The sequence below is a fragment of the Felis catus genome, chromosome B4 (genome assembly GCF_018350175.1).
Source record: "Felis catus isolate Fca126 chromosome B4, F.catus_Fca126_mat1.0, whole genome shotgun sequence".
Taxonomy (NCBI): Eukaryota; Metazoa; Chordata; class Mammalia; order Carnivora; family Felidae; genus Felis; species Felis catus.
The window spans coordinates 94228877-94243465 of record NC_058374.1 but is presented as its reverse complement, the minus strand read 5'-3'; the positions used below and the strand labels follow the sequence as shown (position 1 = coordinate 94243465).

Below are 14589 nucleotides of genomic sequence, written 5' to 3'. Positions count from 1 at the left end.
ATTTCATTCACACAATATTCTCAAAATGGTAAAACTAGTGTTGGGTGGGGTTGTGAATATATACAGGTAACACGGGAGTTCTGTGGTGATGGAACAGTTCTGAATTTTGATCATGGTAGTGGTTACACAAAACTATACATGGGATAAAACTGTATAGAACTACACACATACACACACAGAGATGCAAGGTTTAAAAAATGATGAAATCTGTACATGGTCTGTAGTGTAGTTAACAGTAATGTACCAATATCAACTTCCCGATTTTCATATGTATGACAGCTATATAAAACGTCACCACTGGGGAAACTCAGGTAAGAGTATATAGGACGTGACTATTTTTGCAACTTCCTATGAGTCTCTACCTCATAATAAAAGTTTTTTTTTTTTTTTTAATGCCTATGCCTACTTACATATATATTAGGCACTTTTTTTTTGAGGGGGCGGGAGATAAAGTAACGTAAAATGAGCCATGAAATATATATCTTTCAAGACACTACTGCCTACTAACTATTCACAAAACCACATGAGGCAAATAGCAGACTTTAGATTGAACCATAACTTACTTAAGTCAGGCTTTAATAAAAGGCTTCAATTTAAATGAAAGTATCAGTCAATTTTCAGAATATGCTTAAGTGAATAGTTCTGAATCTCAAACCCTATACTTACATATTCCATTAAGCAATAGTCCTCAGAATTTTCTCCCTTGCCAGAAAAGTTTCAACAGATATAAATAAGATTTCCTTACATATATTCAATTTAAATATATTAAGTGACTAACACAGACAAAGGATATAATAGTTCATGACCTCTAAATTGTGCTACATGATAGCAATCACATCCACCTTGATTCTCCATTTTAACCTCAATGCCAAGCATGGCTCTTGATACCTACTAGTCTCCCAATAACTATTTACTGACTCAGTCATTCATTGAATGAATTCATGTTTTAGCCAAGATTCAATAATTCCTAAGTCCTTCCAGCTTTAACTGAGAATGGGAGATAGAAGGTAGGAAGTAAGTGAAAAAAGGACCCAGATTCTACCAATTCACCAGGTCAAAAGATTACCTTAACCAACATGACATCTTAGTTTATCAATGCAAAAAGTGACCTTAAGAAAACCTTGAGTCATTTCCTCTGATGACCAAATCTTAAAGAATTGTTTAACAACTAGAAAAAGAACTGAACTAGTATAAGAAATCTGCCTCACCAACCTTCACCACCTAATGTTTTTTCCTAATATTTTATTTATTTATTTATTTTGAGAGAGAGAGAGAGAGAGAGAGAGAGAGCGAGCGCGCACGCGCAGCGGAGGGGCAGAGAGAGAGAGGGAGAGAATCTCAAACAGGCTCTGTGCTGTGGGCTTGAACTCACCAACTGTGAGATCATGACCTGAGCCGACATCTACAGTTGGACACTTAACTGAATGAGCCACCCACACACCCCTTCAACATCTAGTATTTTCAAGTAAACCAAATCTTTGCTATATGCAAATCCATCAAGTTTTTGATCTGAAAATCTTAGCTGGAGTTATGCAAAGCATCAAAAACCTCTCCCACACAAGCTCTAAGCTCTCAACAATCACATGTATATAATTATATGGTAATTATACATTATATCTATCTATATGCATATATAAACATAAACTACATAAGAACATGATTATAACAATACTACCTTATAAGACCCTCGTCAGAGAGCAACTCATGTCTACGTTATTTATTCATTCAAAAGTTCAAGGTACTGACAGTGTAACAGTGTACAAGACACACACAGACCATGCCCTAAGTTTACAGTCTATCTAATAACTTAAAAAGCAAGTGTAGCTAGTAAAAAGAATATTAAGTAAACCAGGGTTTAAATTCCAATGCTACCTCTTATTAGCTATGTCTTAGTTTCCAGAACTATAAAATAAAATCATAAAATATAAAAATCCTTGGCAAACTAGAAAGCACTATACAAAGATAAGTTATATTACTGTACTTAGTTTTTCATTAAGAAAAAATAAAACACTAGGATACCTCCCTGCAGGTTGCTTATTAGTTGCAAAGGAAAAAAAGTAACTACACCATAAATAAACCAAACAACATTTTGACCAAAATTTAAGAAAACAAGATACTAACCACCAGGGGTTTACTTATAAGCTCTAAACTACACAATTTTATTTATTTTACCTTACTTTTTAATGTTTATTTATTTTTGAGAGACAGAGAGAGACAGAGTGGGGGAGGGACAGAGAGAGCCAAAAACACAGAATCCAAAGCAGGTTCCAGGCTCCGAGCTGTCAGCACAGAGCCCATCGAGGGGCACGAACCCACAAACCATGAGATCACGACCTGAGCTGGAGTCAGACATAACCAACTGAGCCACCCAGGCGCCCCTAACCTATGATTTTAAAGTAGTATTAAAAATCACTCTGGGGGCGCCTGGGTGGCGCAGTCGGTTAAGCGTCCGACTTCAGCCAGGTCACGATCTCGCGGTCCGTGAGTTCGAGCCCCGCGTCGGGCTCTGGGCTGATGGCTCAGAGCCTGGAGCCTGTTTCCCATTCTGTGTCTCCCTCTCTCTCTGCCCCTCGCCCGTTCATGCTCTGTCTTTCTCTGTCCCAAAAATAAATAAACGTTGAAAAAAAAAATTAAAAAAAAAAAATCACTCTGTAAAATTAATACACCAAAACAAACAGCAGAATCATATGCAAAGATTTCAGATATAGAAATTATCAGACAAATATAAAAGAAATATATTTAATAGGTTTTTTTAAAAATAAATTTTGAGAACATGGCCAAGAAAAAGCAGACTACCAAAAAATAGTAAGGATAAAGCAGTCTTAAAAAGGAACTTAATGAAAAAATAGAGTAGGTAAAAATTTTTAAAACTCAATGAACATACTACACAACATGGATGAACCTTGAAGACATTATGTTAAGTGAATAAGCCAGACACAAATGGACAAATATTATATGATCCATTTATATGAGGTACTAGAATAGCCAAATTCATAGAAACAGTAAGTATAACAGTTCCTGCCAGGGGCTAGTAAAGGGAGGGAAATGGGAAATTATTGTTTAATGGGCACAGGTTTCAGTTTGTGATGATAAAAAAAGGTCTGGAGATAGACAGTGGTGTTAGTGAATGTACTTAACATCACGGAACTAACACTTTAAAATAGTTTAGGAGCACCTGGGTGGCTTAGTTGGTTAAACATCTGATGCTTGTTTTCAGCTCAGGTCATGATCTCACAGTTTCATGAGTTCAAGCCCCAGCTCAGGCTCCACAACGTCAATGTGGAGCCTGCTTGGGATTCTCTCTCTCCCTCACTGTCTGCCCCTCTGCAACTTGTGCGGTCTCTCTCAAAATAAAAGTACTTTAAGAAAATAAAATAAAAGTTTAAAGTGGTAAGTATATTTTACTATAAAAATATCATAGTTAAAGTGAAAAAAAATTTTTTCGATTCAATAAACTGGTTAAACACAGCTGAAGCAAGAATTAGCCAAATGGAAGAAAGGATCTAACTGTCTAGAACACAACACAGAAAGATAAAGAAATGGAAAATATGAAATATAAAAAATGAAATATGACAGGTTAAGAGGCATAGAGGGTAGAGTAAGAAGACTGAGTATACTTCCATACAAGTTCCAGATAAAAAAAAAATACAGAAGATAAAATTTGAGGAGAAAATGGCCAGAAGTTCTCCAAAATTTTTGCAAGAGACCAATCCTCAGATTCTATGGCCTGGTGAATTCCAACCATGATAAATAAAAAGAAATCAACTTCTAGACATACCCAAATACGGTGTGCAAAACAGATTCTAAATATTCTAAATATAGCTATAATAAAACAACAGGTAGCTGTAAAAGAATGGCAATTAGATGGATTACAGATTTTTCAAAGCAACAGAAGCCAGAAGAGAATGGAATAAGAGCTATATGAACAAAGAATGCTAACTGCTAACACAGAATGCATACTCAGAAAAACCCATCTTCAGGAATGAGACTTAGATATATTTTCAAACAAATGAAACATTTTCCAACAACAGACCCTCACTAAAGAAAATTGTAAAGGATATGTTTCAGGCAGAGACAGAATGGTCTTAGATCCCAGACAAGAGGTCTGAGATGCAAATGGGAATGATGAGCAAAGACATTTGTAAATACAGAGGCAAATTAAAGCAAGTGTTGAAAACAATATCTAATTTGTTGGGATTAAGGAAAAACTAAAATAAAGGAAAACTACATAAAATTTAACTTCCAAACTGGAATAAAGGGAAATGAATTTTTTTAATTCATTAAAATAAAAAGGAAAAGGGAATGATTAACACAAAATTTAGATGGTGGTGACTTAGAACACATGTCAGAGAACACAAATGGTGAGGAGTATAAAGGGACTCCAAAGATACTAGCAACGTTCTATTTTTCCAGCTAGTTAGTGGTAGTTCATTGTTTATCTCTCTATCTATCTATCTATCTATCTATCTATCTATCTATCTATCTATCTTTAATGTTTATATATTTTTAAGAGAGAGAGTGAGACAGAGTGTGAGCAGGGGAGGGCCAGAGAGAGGGAGACACAGAATCAGAAGCAGGCTCCAGGCTCTGAGCTGTCAGCACAGGGCCCGACGTGGGGCTTGAACTCACGGGGGCTCAAACTCACAGACTGCCAGATCATGACCTGAGCTGAAGTCGGATGCCCAACCAACTGAGCCACCCAGGCGCTCCAACTGTATAATTATTTAAATTGTACATTCAGTACACTGTATACTCTTGTAATAAAAGTAAAATTTAAAAATTAACACAGAAGAAAATAATCAAGACTAGTGATCACTCTCTAAAAATAATAGATTAGGGGCGCCTGGGTGGCGCAGTCGGTTAAGCGTCTGACTTCAGCCAGGTCACGATCTCGCGGTCCGGGAGTTCGAGCCCCGCGTCGGGCTCTGGGCTGATGGCTCAGAGCCTGGAGCCTGTTTCCGATTCTGTGTCTCCCTCTCTCTCTGCCCCACCCCTGTTCATGCTCTGTCTCTCTCTGTCCCAAAAATAAATAAACGTTGAAAAAAAAAATTTTTTAAAAAAATAAAAATAATAGATTATTTCACAAACTTTGGTCTTAAAAATTGAAACAATGGGGGACCATCGATGGCTCGGTCAGTTGAGCCTCAGACTCCTGATTCTGGCTCAGGTCACGATACCAAGGTTGCAGGACCGAGCCCGCTTACAATTCTCTTTCCCTCTCCCTTTGCCCTTCTCCCCCACTCACTCGCACCCTCTCTCTCTCTCTCAAATTAAAAAAAAAAAAAAAAAAAAAAATTGAAACAATAAAAATTTTATTTCATTTAAGAAACACTTACCAAGTGCCTAATCTTGGCTTATAACTGAGCTGAGGAGTGGCAGAAAGATTTCTAACCTCCCTTCTCCTGGGCTTCCTAACCCTTGAGAGCAGCACTAACACAGTAGTCACTAGCCACAGTGAGGCTATTCGCAATTAAACTAATTAAAATTAAGTAAAATTTAAAAGTTCTTCTATAAAACTAGACACACTTTAAGTGCTTGGTAGGAATATGAGGGTCACTATATTGAATAGCAGACTTAGAACATTTCCATCATTACAGAAAGTTCAATTAGACACTGCTGCGATATTTTTTATAACACTAGAAATATGTTGATAATTGAATAATCTTAAAATATAAAAGAACATCTTAAAATTGATTAAATCTCCTTTTAAAGTCATTTTATTTCTATGAAACTACAGCTTCTTAGTAGTATTCAAAACCGTTTGATGTTTGTTAAAAACCTATAAAGTGTCAATAATTGCCCACAATCCCATGTCCCACCAAAAAGCATTCAACACAGCATTTTCTTTTATGAGCCAAAAATAAATGGTTAAGCACAGTTGCTACTAAACAAGCCATGTCATAGGGATATGAAACTCCCCAGGATGAACATATCGCTCCTTTTGGGGGGCACCAATTTTAGCCGACAGTGCTTTAAAACACTGTTTACATCTACATAAAATAGCAAAATGTGTAATTCATGTGAATTTTTATAGGAATCATGAAGTTTTCTACCTAGAACAGGACTCTTTGGGCTACCTCTCCAGACTTCTGAGCATACCATTCATTTCTGCCATCAGGAGTATTTCCGAGGAAAAATGTAAACATTTTTAAAATAAATGAATTCTATACGAGTCTTTTACTTACCAGAAACAATGATATACAACAAAACTCTATAAAACAATAACATCCTTAATATCTAAAGCAACAAACCTCCAGTTTCCTTTAACATTAAAAGACAGAGGGCCTAAGCTATTTCAACTTAACCTGAACATTTTCCTTTAGGTATTCTAACACATATTCAGTATTTCTATAGCACTCGGCAATTCTTAAAATTACCTATCCAAAAACACTAAAAGGAAACCAATGTTAAGCCTTAATTTAACAGTCATTTAGGCTTCTGCACCTTAAGTTTTCGGCCCCCCAGTGCTAAGTGAACGAGGGAGTAAAAACACTTCCCATCTAGACAACTGAATGTAATTTCAATAGTGCTTATGCTAATAATTGGTTTGTGTCCCCAGGAGGACTTCTGTGGCTCCACTTACATAACCCATTATGCAAAGTGCTGAACTATTCTTTCTCTAGAAAGCATTTTGAATACTGATATTTGTACAAGGTTTACTTGCTATATTAAAAAAGCTTTTCGTACTCTAGCTTCAAAGATCTTCCCTGCAGAAGAGGTGAAAAGGAAAGCCAATTTCTACTACTTCACTATGTCAAAGGCTAGTTATTTATCTTGTTGGCTAATCAACAGAGTAATGTCTTAGAGCAGCACCCCCAGAGAGCCCCCATAGTTTACCAGTTTCCTCTCGAGATTCTGGTTAGGAAATACAGCTTTAAATAATTTGAGGCAACCTGTCTGAATTGAAAATAATCTGAATTGCTCCTTGAAGGTCTTCATGTAAAACTTCACAACGTTAAATTCAGCAGTGGTGAGAATCAAAATACAGCCCTTATTGGGTAATGGAAGGGTAGAATGTACCCCAAACCTAACGTGACTATGTATAGTATATTGGATAAGTAATCTCCCCCAATTCCCTGGTTCTGTTTAAGCCAAGATTTTCAAATCTCACAGAACCATAATCTTAAAAACAATAGCATCTGGGGGGACACGCATAATCTTAAAAACAATAAAACTGGGGGACATGCATAGAGTTGCCAACTATTATTTTGACAAGAACATTTAAAAAAAAAGTAACTGTCAATTACCACCGGCATTATTTCATAGAAGAACTAATATGCTTACATCAGAAATGGTAAAAGATACTTTTAGAAAAAATACTGTCTTTTAAATTCAACAGATCTAGTTTTATGAAAAGCTAACTCATTCTCATTTCAGACAAGTGAGAACTCTCACGGACTACACTTCATAGTCCAGCACTAGGGAACCACAGGTCTAAGCAGCTAACTCCCACTTGGAAAAAGAAAACAACGGTAGGACATGCCCAAACCAAGTATTAACCTATTCAATAATGAGGAAATAGAGGCTTGGAGAGGTTTAGGGACTCTCCCAACGTCACAGACCAAGAATTTTGACACAGATCTGTCTAATTCCAGAGTCAGAGTTACTAACCATTATGCTAAGTTTCCACTAATATCCTTTCAGCGGTATAAAGATCCATCCTAATCCAGTCACCTTTGTGACCAATGACAACTGAGGAATTTCCAAGACAGCTGGCTAGAGGTGTACTTCCCTGGCCATCACTCAGACTAAAGCTAAATGGAACTCCTGACCTTTGCCTCAATAATACCAGGCTCACTGCAACTAAGCCAACCAGCCCAGACAAAGCACACACAAACCCCCCTGCCTCCAACAACACTGACGCAGGACTCTTAGGACATTCCCAAGTGCCTGATATAGTAAAAAAACATATTCCTCAAAAACAAAAGGGATATATTAATCCTCAAGAAGGAAATAAGCACTTCCATGGTTACTCAGCCTAAAAATAATAAACTTGCCCTCATAAAGTTACAACTCTAAGCCTCATTCCTTAAACTATTACAATTTTTTACACATTAATACACAGGTTCCCCATATTTAAGTATCTAAACAGAAAACTACAGGAAATTCTAAAAATCTATAGTACTTAAATAGTTCCCAAATAAAAATACATAGTTTTTATATATGTATCATTACGTGACAAATAAAAGTATCTTACATTTCTATCCCTCTAGAATAATCAGAACATTAAAGACAAAACTGCTTATGTTAATCAAAAGTACTTATAAAAGAGAGTTGGAAAAAAAAATACATAATTAGGGGTGCCTGGGTGGCTCAGTCAGTTGAGCCTCCAACTTCGGCTCAGGTCACGATCTCACGTTCATGGATTCGAGCCCTGTGTCGGGCTCTGTGCTGACAGCTCAGAGCCCGGAGCCTGCTTCGGATTCTGTGTCTCCCTCTCTCTCTCTGCGCCTCCCCTGCTCACGCTCTGTCTCTCCCTCTCAAAAAATAAAACGTCAAAAATTTAAAAAAAAAAAAAAGTATGTAATTAAATACCATTTTCTATAAAAGGCACTATTAGCAGCCAGTAGGAAAGGAAGGCACAAAAATATATTTGAATATTCAGAGACTCTTGATATCGAAATCAAAATTAAAAGTCACACCCATAAATAAACAGAATACTTATCAGAGATTTGCTTCCAAATCCTCACATATCACTTGCCAGCAAATGCCCAAAAGAAAAGACCAAACAGCTCTTAAGTAATCAAAGCCTAACACTCTGGAACAAATGACTCTGAAATAACTCATCCTCTATGAAATGGGGTAACAGTAGCACAATATTCTTGCTAGCAATGGCAAAAAAATTGTATTTCCCGACTGGATTTTCAATGATCAGATTCTTTGTACTCCTGAATCTGCAATGAGAGGGACCAGAATACAATACAGACTATATTTATTTTCCTCCTGTTTTAAACAGATGCCATCTCAAATAAAGGTTCACTTTTTTTTCTTCCCTCATAAACTCTCCCCTGGCTCTTTCATCTCCTTATACAGATTCAACAAGTGCATCTATTTGTATTGTCCTCTACACCCATATTTAACATATGCTTAGCACTGACCTCTCTCATGAACTACAAACCCACATTTCCAAAAGCCTCTGGGCATTTCCAGTGTTTTGCAAGTACATAAAAAACTCAACATATTCAAAACTGATCACACTATGCACCTCCTTGCCTAGATTTCTAATAACAGTACCACCATCACCATCACCCATACTTAAAATGAGTATAATTTTCAACTTCCAGTTCCCCCCAACCATCCCCCAACAATTGCTCCTCCCCCCGCCCCATCTCAATGCCACTGCCCTTGCCCAATATGTATATTGAAAGTTGGCTTTCTACAACCATTTTACATATGACACTATTAGACCTCGTTGTTTCTCATTAACTCCTAAATACAGCATTTAAATATGTTCCTCAATCCAGCCCCAGTGAAAATTTCAAACCGCATCTCTCATTTCCAAAAATCAACCCTGTATTCTAAGTAATCTGTCCACTAACTTTTCTCTGTGTATACGATGGCCTTTCCCACCTCCACACTTGTGCTTACCTCATTCCCTTTATTTGAAAAGCCTTCTTCATCCACCTACTACCAACCCCTAAATTTTTGTCTTAGCAAAGTCTTACCCTCTGCAATGGTAAAATCAGGTTACCAGTTTATTGGGAAGCAGCATGATATAGTGGAAATGCACGGGCTTTGGTGCCAGGCAGACCTGGATTCAAACGGAGACTCAGCAACTTAAGATATTTGAGTATTGCCCTCATGATTAAGAAAGATGCTTATATGTTGTTGTGAAACTTAGAAAATGTACGTGAGTCCAAGAGCATAAAGCATAGTGCTAAGCGTTCAAGCGTTCAACAGCTTCAGAGCTACCTTCATAAATATTATGAACCTCCACTTTTTAGCTCATTACTCCAGTTAAAAATGAACCAATTTTCCTTTCATAGAATTCCAAACTTTGGGTCAAACCACTCACACAGTAAGCATTTACATATTTTTATACAGATATCTAACAGCTCCTTCTAGACTTCAAATTCATAAAGACCAAAAACTTAATCTTTGTATACTATAATGCCTAACAGTGCTTTTCATGAAACACACAACACCCACCTCCCATTAGAAAAAATTTAATATGCCTAACAATTCAATTCACCTCTTCATGATTTCTGACACATCCTAGGAAATTACGGCCAAAACATGAATTTTAATGCTTTTGGCCATATCTTTATTTGTTCCTACATGGTTGCCTGACATAGCTTGATGCCTAACAGCAAAAGTTCAGTATCCAATGAATTGACTTGAATAATACAATAAAATTTACAATGTAAATGTTTAATATCTATTGAATGAACTTGAACATAATAAAATTTACAGTGCCTAAGGGCACCTGAAATTCCCCAATTACCTTCTTCTGCTTTTACAATTCTTTACATACTTCCCTTCTAAACACATTAGCTATCATACTCTCAGTATGGATTCAGAATCATGTCTAACTTGACTCCTTTTGCAGATTTTCTTTATTCCAATATTCCAACCAGAAGCTCTAAACAATTAAGTACTTCAAATGACTGAGAATCTAGAGTTCCTATCTAAAACATGGGCAACTAATCTTCCCTCCACAATTTTTTCCAGGGACTTTAAAAACCATCCACCCTTTGACCAATCAATAAAGGAATAAAAGAAACCATTTTTAAAAAAATCATCCACCCTATGCCTGTTGAAAATCAACAACACTAAAATAAATGTTCTTGTCCACAGGAGAGCTCACTGAAACTTATCACTTCAGTCTACTTTCCCTAATTCATGATATTACCTTCCCTTCCAGTAGTGGGAGGAGAATGAGGTAAGTCCCCAAAAAACTACAGTGTATGTCCTAATACAAGCACAAGATGAGAAATGCAGCAAAGTGTCACTGGTTTCACAAAGCTGGTTTTGTGTATACTTGCATTGCAAAATCATTGGTCATCTGCAGACAGCCACAACCTGCAGTAACCACATTTTCTTGTGATAATTTAAAAATCACTATTAAGTGTGGAAAACCCTTATCTCCTACAAACCTTCCAGCAGTTTATTATATAAAATCTGTTCACTAAAAAAAACAAAAACAAAAACAAAAAAACTACCTACATCACTTTCTCCTCCTCTAGGAAACTCTCAATTTGTCGGAGGTAAACACTTCAAAATATAGGTTAAAAACACACACCCAGGAAACCCCTCTGCCCACCTGTGTGCACCCTCTGCAATGCAGCACAATTGCAACAGTATACGGAACCCCGATGGAGTTACTGAGAAAAAAAAATTTTTCTTTAAAGGTTAAGGAAAATGACAGTTCCAAATATGAAGGCATACAAACTTCGGGAAAGAGGGGATACAAGAATTCGCCAACCCTCTGCAATTAATTCATGCAATAACCGCAGACTGAACTCATCGTTCAACTGTGACTTCAGATGGCCACAAGAATTAGGAGTGCATATTAGAGAACAGCATCCTTAAGCCTGCAAGAAAAAAGGGAACTCATCTCAACTACTGACTTTGCTCGAGCAAGCTGTTTTTCTAAGTGACTTCAACAACAGCTTGAGCAAGCTTTCCAGTGAGTAAAGATCGTGGGAGACACGCTGGTGCCACACTGACCTACGTATCCAGAACCGGTCCCGAGAGCAGTCCAATTCGATCCCGGGAAACCCCTAGGCGGGTCTGGACGAAAAGCTTTGCAAAGGATTCCCCGCATCTACACAGGCATCGCCCAGCTCTGGGACCGAGGAGACGACACCCCTGGGACCCAGGCTAATTACTGACCCGAGGACAGAGCCAAAGGATGCAAAAGTCGGGAACTGGAACCATGACAGAGTCTGGTGTCCAGGTTCCCAGCCCCATGTCGACACAGAAAACCAAATCTGAAATGCAGCGCGAAGATTTGGGGGAGCAGAAATGAGGAGGTCGGATGGACGGAGGCCCAGCCCATCCCCACTCTGAAGTCCCAACGGCTACAACAGCTCCAGGAACCCCCTCCTCGGCTCCGCCCCGCCTACCCCAAGGCCCGGCCGCCCGCTTCTTCCCGCCCGGCGGACTGTGCGAGAACGTCGGCGGTCGTCAAGCCCCTTCCCCGAACCCCGACAGCCGAGCCCGCAACGTAGAGCGGGCAGCGGGGGCCCGAGAGCACAAGCCCTGACGCGGCCGGCGGCAGTCCGGGTGTGCTCCCCCGGCCACTCACCGTCGGCCTGGACGTTGGGAGGGAGCAGGCGCGGGTCGGCGGCCGCGGACCTCCGGGCTCCGACCAGGGCAGGAGCCCTTACGCGGAGCCGATCGAGCCACAGCAGCTGTGCCTACCAGGCCTCTCTCCGGCCCGAACCTTGGAAAAGCACTTCCGGGGGAGCGGGGGAGGGAAGGGTTTTGGCACCGGAACTGCTAGCGGGCCGGAGCTGCCAGGGCCTCCCGGGCGGGGTGGGGCGGGGCGGGGCGGGGCCTCTCCCGCCTAGCGCCGTAAAACCGCCCCCAGACTCGTCACTAACCCTTTCTGCCCCGAGGCCCTTTGGATCTTCAGGCTATGGTTGCGTCCCTTACTGCTCTTCCAGTTATTCCACTCCAGCCACCTAATTTTCCAGACCATGAAACCGAGGATCGGGGAATTTGGGTGCAGGGGTCTAGCGTACACAACCGGCCTTCCGACTCCAGTAGTTTCTCCACTCCAGTCCGCCTCCTTTAAAAATAATGGTAGTTAACATTTTTTTTGAACGCTAACTCCACACAGGCACTGTATGTACTACGCGCTTCGGATGCTTAACTCAGTTAATCATCCCCAAGCCCCTTGAGGTTGCTGTTATTATCTACATGTTGCAGGGGAGGAAGCCGGTCAAACCCAATACCATAAACAGTGGCTCTTGATTTTAATTTGTGTTGTGTGTATAAATCTCGTCTACCCCTAACAAGATTTTTAAGTTCTTTAAGGACAGGAGGCAAATTATATTCCTATATTTCAGCATTACTTGGTATTTGAACAGAAGCCAAGAGCTGGGAGACTCAAATCTTGGCTGGATCCTGTTATTTACTCTTACTCTTTTACCTTGAGCAAGTTGCTTGACCTCTCTAAGCCTCAGGTTCTTCGTTTGCCGTGTGTGTGCACGTATGTGTGTAATCCCCTCCGGATTGTTGTAGGAATTCAAAATGAAAATGCATGATAAACGCTTCAGTGTACCTAGTAACAAGTAAGACTGGGTAAACGTTAACAATTTTCATACTTCATCATCAATAGGAACAATTTCTCCCCGGATCAGGATCACTCTAGCAGGGGGTAATTTGGAAACTGTGGGTTAGCAGTAAGCGATAGAAAAGGTTAGTTAAGGAAATAAAGAGTAGAGGATTTTGCAATCGTAAAAATGAAGGTAGGTGAGCCAAAGAATGTCCTGGGGCCAGCCTGGATTCTTGTGACACTGTGAGCTGGGACAGTATGAGGACCTACAGAGCCAGATGCCAAGCAAGGAAAGGGAAAGAAAAAGAAAAAAAAATCCTGAGTCACAAAATCAGGAAGGCACTGAACATTTCAGGCAGATTCTGTATCTGAGGCCAGACATGGGAGGGAGGGTGCGGGAAACTCTTAGCATGCATACTATCTGCAAAACAAATTTACAAGCATCTCTTAAAACTGTGGGGGAGGAAGATTTCTTAAATTTTCTACTAAGAAAGGCAGGGAAATGGACATGGTTCAGAACCCGTTATTATGAATTTAAGTTGTAAACAATGCCTTTGCCACTGGCTTTATTTACACGGCCGTCTTGTTTATTTTATTTTTGTGATTGCAGAGTGTTTGTAAATACTTCCCTAATACCCAAAGTTAAGCAACTTTCGTGCCTCGAAGTGTGAAGAAGTGAAAAACAGAGCCCAGGTTGGCAGGAGTCACTAACTTCTCTTTCCACCAAGGAGCTTATAGGGACAGTGAGAGGAAACCTGAGTCGCAGACTTTGTTTGTCAGGCTCTCACAGGACGCTAGAGGTCTGTCGCCCAACCTAGTTTATCTAACTAGTAAGTGGTGCAGTCAGGATTTGAATGTGGGTCTGTCTCCTCAGATACTTTTCACTACTTTGCCAGTGGTTCTCAAACTGATAAGTGCATCAAAATTACCCAGAGATCTTGATAAAGCACAGATTGCTGGGCCCCACCCCTAGAATTTCACTTAACCACACACAGCTAGTGCTTCTCCAGAGATGTAGCCCCTGGACTAGCTACATCAACACCAACATTGTCTGTAAACTTGTTACAAATGCAAATTATTAGGCCCCACTCCAGACCTTGTGAATCAGAGACTCTGGGGTAGGTTCCAGCAATTTGTGTTACAACAGGCCTTGCAGGTTACTCTGATACATTCTCAAGTTATAGAAACACTGCACTCCACTCCCTTGTCTTCCACATTCTCTCTCTCTCTCTCTCTCTCTCTCTCTCTCTCTCTCTTTCTAATTATCCACAACAGGAATAACTCTAGTGAAGCAAAAGTTCTCCCATTGGATTAAATGATGTGTTGAAACGCTTTTATTTATGTATGCTCTCAAAGGGAGATGA

At 39.6% G+C, this 14589-nt stretch overlaps 1 protein-coding gene across 2 annotated transcripts in view; it reads right to left on the bottom strand.

The window, feature by feature from the left end:
• FRS2 (fibroblast growth factor receptor substrate 2) overlaps nt 1-12411 on the bottom strand; it is a 112742-nt gene extending 100331 nt beyond the window's left edge. For both annotated transcript variants that reach the window (XM_023257227.2, XM_023257228.2), the window contains exon 1: nt 12251-12411. The gene's annotated coding sequence lies outside the window, so the exon portion shown is untranslated. The remainder of the gene's footprint in view (nt 1-12250) is intronic.
• Between the last annotated feature and the right edge of the window lie 2178 nt (nt 12412-14589).